Below are 6,000 nucleotides of genomic sequence, written 5' to 3'. Positions count from 1 at the left end.
CATTTCTCAAATAACTTTCCCAAACTTCAAAGTGTTAAGGCTTGGCCTATTATACATACGTTTATTTATAATTCAAAATCAGTTATACCTTTAATTGGTTAAGCCAGCAAAATGAGTTCAAATAATTCAAATATCACAGGATAAGATCCTAAGTCTACCCGGACATAACATGCTTTAGCTACGTACAGACTCTCATCACTTCGTACGTACGTATCACCCACAACTAGTTGCACATAATAATAATTATTACCTAGGGATAGTTCCCCCCTCACAGAGTTAGACATGAGACTTATCTCGCTACGAAGTTCCATAACCGGCTCCAAGGCCTCTCAGCACCTCAAACCAATGCCCGTCGGTCCAAAACTAGTCAAACAATATGCAAACCAATCAAAATATACTCTAATACCCATAATTAATCAATTTAAATAATTTTCAACTACGCTCGAAAAGTCGATAAAATCAACCATCGGGCCCACGTGCCCGGATTCTGAAAATTCATAAAGATAAACCTTACCCATAACACCATGAACTCAAATATATAATATATTCTCGATTCCATGTCTAATTTCGTGGTCAAAATCCAAAAGTACAAAATTCTAAATTTTCTACCAAAAATACCAATTTTTTTTACTAATTTCCATGTTTAATCCATAAACAAACCATGTATTTAACTTGAAATAGGTGGGAGTCACTTACCTTGTATTGCTTGATGAAAAATCTCCCCTTGAAACTCTCCAAAATCACCCCAACCAAGTGAAAATGAAAGAAAATGGGAAAAATCCCGTTTTTATAAAAACTTCACTGCCTAGATGACTTTTCGTATCTGCGAAAACATTAGCCGCTTCTGCGACTCCCTTCATGCCCTTCAACCTCCACATCTGCGGCCCCTCCAGTGCTTCTGCACCTTCGCTTCTGCGATGATTCATCTGCAGGTGCGGTCCCACTTCTGCTGAACTCAACCGCTTCTGCGGTCCCAGCCTTCCCTAGCCATTTCGCTTTTGCGCTCAAGGACGCCGTATCTGCGCCATCACAGATGCGAAAATGGTCTCGCACCTGTGCCACTTCCCTGCTCGCCCAGAATTGCTTTTGCGACCCTCTTGGCCACTTCTGCGACTCCGCACCTATGGCCAAAACATCACAGGTGCGGTTACAACAGATGTGCTGCCACTAGCAAATTTCATAAGGCCAAATTCAGTCCGTTAACCATCCGGAATCCACCCGAGGCCCTCGGGAGCTTAAACAAATCTACCAACTAGTCCCAAAATATAATACGAACTTAGTTGAGCCTTCAAATCGTATCAAACAATGCTAAAATCACGAATCGCACCCCAATTCAAGCTTAATGAACTTTAGAACTTCAAAACTCTACACTCGATGCCGAAACCTATCAAATCAAGTCCGATTGACCTCAAATTTCGTACACAAGTCATAATTGATATTACAGGCCTACTCCCACTTCCGGAATCAAATCTGACCTCGATATCAAAAGTCCACCACCGGTCAAATTTCCAAAAATCATCCAATTTCCAACTTTCGCCAATTGACGCCGAAATGACCTACGGACCTTCAAATCAACATCTGGACACGCTCCTAAAACCAAAATATCCATACGAACCTGTTGGAACTTTCAAATTCTGATTCCAAAGTCGTTTACTCAATAGTCCAATCTTAGCCAATTCATCCAACTTAAAGCTCCCGAAATTAGAATTTGCTTTCCAAATCCATCCCGAACTTCCCGAAATTCAATTCTCACCACACGTACAAGTAATAATACCTGAAGTGAAGTTGCTCAAGGCCTCAAACCTCCAAACGACGCGCTAGAGCACAAAATGACCGGTTGGGTCGTTACAAATATACCGACCGTATTTTCCGACGTCGGTCGAAAAATTCTAATTAAGGGTGCTAGAGAACGAGTTTCTTTCCCATTTTTCTCTTTACTCTTTCGCTCACTCTTTCTTCCACATCTGTAAACCCTTCCCAAATCCCACCCAAATCACCTCACTACTCCCTTCTCACCCAAAATCAACCCCCTCGCCCCCTCTCACTTTGTCTCTCCCGCGCCACCACTACTTCTCCATCACCACTGCTCCTCCGCCACCACTGCCACGCCACCACTGCGCCTCCTCCACTGTCGTGCCACCCACTGCTGCGCCACTCCCAAAATCATACCCCTGTCCTCTCTTTGAATGTTAGTTATCTACATTTGTTAATTTTAGTTATTTAAATTCTTTCAATTGTATAAACTAGGGTTACAATTTGGGATTTTTGGGACTTTGGGATTTTGTAACTAAAGTTTATTCTGTAACTTAATTCTATAAATTAATTTAAATTATGATTAATATAACATGTCATGTATTTATTTTTTATGTAGATGGAATATCGTAGTTGGACTTTTAGGGCACATTAAATTATGATTTAGGGTTTATTAATTATAATTAATAGTAAGTGAGTTAGTCTAATTGAATGGCTTAACTAATTCAATATTCTAGTGTTTGACTATGTTGTACTTTGTAACTAAATTTTATTATGTAACTTAATTCTATAAATTAATTTGAATTATGATTAATATAACATGTAATTTATTTATTTTTTATGTAGATGGAATATCGTAGTTGGACTTTTAGGGAACATTAAATTATGATTTAGGATTTATTAATTATGATTAATAGTAAGTGAGTTAGTCTAATTGAATGGCTTAACAGTTAGAGGCCGCTAGTCGTCTACTAAGGGAAGGGAGTATGCACTCTTAGTTGTCTGGTGCGGTTAGATTCTTAAGTATCAAATCAGATATCAATATTTCTCAAGCGGGAATAGATTCTCTCATTAGCCTTATGAGTGAACTAGTTAACATAACTTTCAACATACTTGAAGATTTCTATAAGGCTAAAAGATTGGTTTCTAGGTTAGGACTCTCATCTATGAGAATCGATTGTTGTGAAGATGGTTGCATGTTGTATTATAAGGGTGAAAGATGCTAATCCTTCTCGTCGTGATCCTTCGAACCATGCCGATGATAAAGCTTCTAGTAGTGAAGATGGACATGATGCAATACAAAACACTCATTGAATGGTGTATATTGCTAAATAAAGTTTTGAACTTGTGAATATTTAGTTGGGAATGGTTTTGAATGTTGATTGTATTGTTGATATTATTTTGTTATTGAACATTTGTATAGTTGTTGTTGTTGTTGTTGTTGGTTAATTATTATTGTTGTTATTGGCTAATTGTTGTTGTTGGCTAATTGTTGTTGTTGTTGGCTAATTGTGGTTGAATGGCAGTAATGTAATGCTGTCATTATAGGATGGATATTAGTTGTAATTAACAGGTGGTGAAGCTTAAAAGCACGCATATTCTGCTAGGTTTTTACCTAGAAAACCGACCGATTTCGGTCGGAATTCTCATACAAAAACCCATAAATTCATAATTACCGACCGACGTCGGTCGAAAATAATTGTTTTTATTTATTTATTATTTTATTATTCCGACCGATTTCGGTCGGTATGTTAAAATTTACAAAGAAATACAAAATTATTACATATTTATAATTTCGACCGAAGTCGGTCGATATTTTGAAAAATAAATAAATAATAATTTAAATAATACCGACCAACGTCAGTCGGTATATTTATTTTTGTCAGTCAAAGCGGTCAACCATTATTATTCTGACGAATTAAAAGCGGTCGAAAATCTGTCGCTTTTCCTTTAATTCCGACCGATATCGGTCGGTATTGGTGGACGAAATTTGGTAGCTTTCTAGTAGTGAATTCTAGTTCAAGATTAGCCGGTGAGTCCATGTCCCGAGAAATTAGTCCAGTACATTTTAGAGGCTTCATAGACATAATAGAGTCAAGAAATATAATTTCAGATATATATATATATATATATATATATTTATATTCATTAGTTTCTCTGATATTCTATTTCAGAAGATTGAATTATTTATAATGTATTGCTTGAAAAGATTTTCAGAAGATAAAAAAAAATCTTTTCTTTTAACTAAATGATTTAACTTACATGTTCTTCCTAAGGTTGTTTCGTTCAAGTTAAGGTATCACATGCCGGTGATGACCCGATTAGAAATCGAGTGTGACATTCGTATTGTGTTGTTGGTTGTAGGTTATCCGAAAGTTTAGTCACAGAACAAATAAGTACATGGCTCTTTTTTTCAACAAATGACAAACAAGGTTCAGACAATGGATAGTCTAGGTCGAGCGTCAATCATATGTCTTTATAATATTTACTATATGATATTTTAAATCTTCGTACATATTAATGAGTAGGAAGATTTAGAATGGCTAGGGAAATTGTTTTCTTATTAAGGAGGCCATAAGTCATAACAGAGGCAGTCCCCTGAAGCTAAGGCGCAAATCAGAACTCAGCTTCAATCGGATCCTGTGTCCTATCTTCCGAGTTTGTAGCAAACTTACAAGCCAATATACACCCATACCTCCACTAACTGTTGACCTATTTTCTTAGTTCCCATTTCCGAACTTGCAAATTAAGTTGGAAAGAGTACAATCAGGGATGTCTGCATCTTTGATCCCTTACCGCATCTATGGTGTCTGCAACCTCAAATGCGCAGATCCACTTCCGCACTTATTCACGGTTATTAATGAAGCTAACTTTGTGTCGATAAAGCTATCAGAATCTAATTACACTCTATGGAAAGCCCAGATAGATTGTCTCCTTGAGAGTCAAGATTTAGTTGGTTTCGTCGACGGAACAATCACATCACCGCTAGAATCAGTAACCATTGCTCCTGGAACTACCGTTGATGGGTCTTCTGGCGCCAGAGAGACAGTAAACCAAGATTACTTGCAATGGAGAAAGACTGACCGCCTTGTTAAAGGATTGCTCCTTGGCTCTCTTAACGAACTAGTCCTTCGAGATGTGGTGGATAAAGCTACTGTTGGAGACGTTTGGCTGGAGTGGAAAAGATTTGCAATCCTCAATTTGAAGGTGAGGCTTATTTTTGTTTTCCTCACACTTTTATATATATATAATAGTGGAGTATTTAAAATATACGAATATATGAATAATCGACAGGATTTATAGTGGCAACTCTTTGAAAATCTTGTTATTTGCCTCTTTCCCGTCTTAATTATCTTTTGAAAATGAAACATCGAGATATTTAAAATAATTTTAGAGAATTTGGAAAAACTAAAATGTTATTACGAAAGTATTTTTTATGAGAAGTGCTTTCCAAAAAGTTATTTTGGAGCCGTAGCTGTTTTTGTTTAGCCAAATTATTAGAGTAGCATTTTTGTTAATTAGAAAGTAATTCTTATTTGGTCAATCTTCTAGAAAAAAAAGTGCTTTTATGTGTGAAATTACAAATAAAACATATGCAGATTTACTGTACAATTGCTATTGCTTAGAATAAATTTAGTGTTTTTTATTTATTAACATTAGAGACTTTAATCAAATTTGTCAATTTTATTTGAAAGTGTTTCATCTTTTGCGTGAGATTTGATGAGATTTGCAAAAGGAAGGAGTTTGAGAGATAACGGTGAAAAAGCAGTGTTCAGTAAGGAGAAGGGGACTCGCTTTAATGATTCATTTTTCTTCTAGAAATCAAAAGGGATAGTTTTTATAAATGGGTGAAAATCGAGTTTACTCTAAAAATTAAACTTATCGATCAACTTTGAATAATTATTATTTTAATTTCATCCTTTTATCCTACGTAATTTTTATTTTACCCTTGATATTTTCAACACCCCATATATATAATACCTTTTTTATATTATTTAGATATTTTTTAATGCAGTTATTTATTCATACGTTAAAAATATTAAAAGTTATTGATAAGGACACTTTTACCCTTCTAAATTAATCTCCCATTTCTACATCTAGTTCTGGGGAGAAACTATTATAACTTCTTCTCAATAGCAAAGTGATTCTTCTCCGATTCAAATGCACTTTTTTTCCTATGAAAGATCTAAAATATACGCACAAAAATGTTAGTTTAAGAAAGAACTACTTTTCACTTTCAAAAACTTA

This window comes from Nicotiana tabacum, chromosome 19 (genome assembly GCF_000715075.1).
Source record: "Nicotiana tabacum cultivar K326 chromosome 19, ASM71507v2, whole genome shotgun sequence".
Lineage (NCBI taxonomy): Eukaryota > Viridiplantae > Streptophyta > Magnoliopsida > Solanales > Solanaceae > Nicotiana > Nicotiana tabacum.
The sequence above is the reverse complement of the archived record's forward strand: the minus strand, read 5'-3'. Positions refer to the sequence as shown.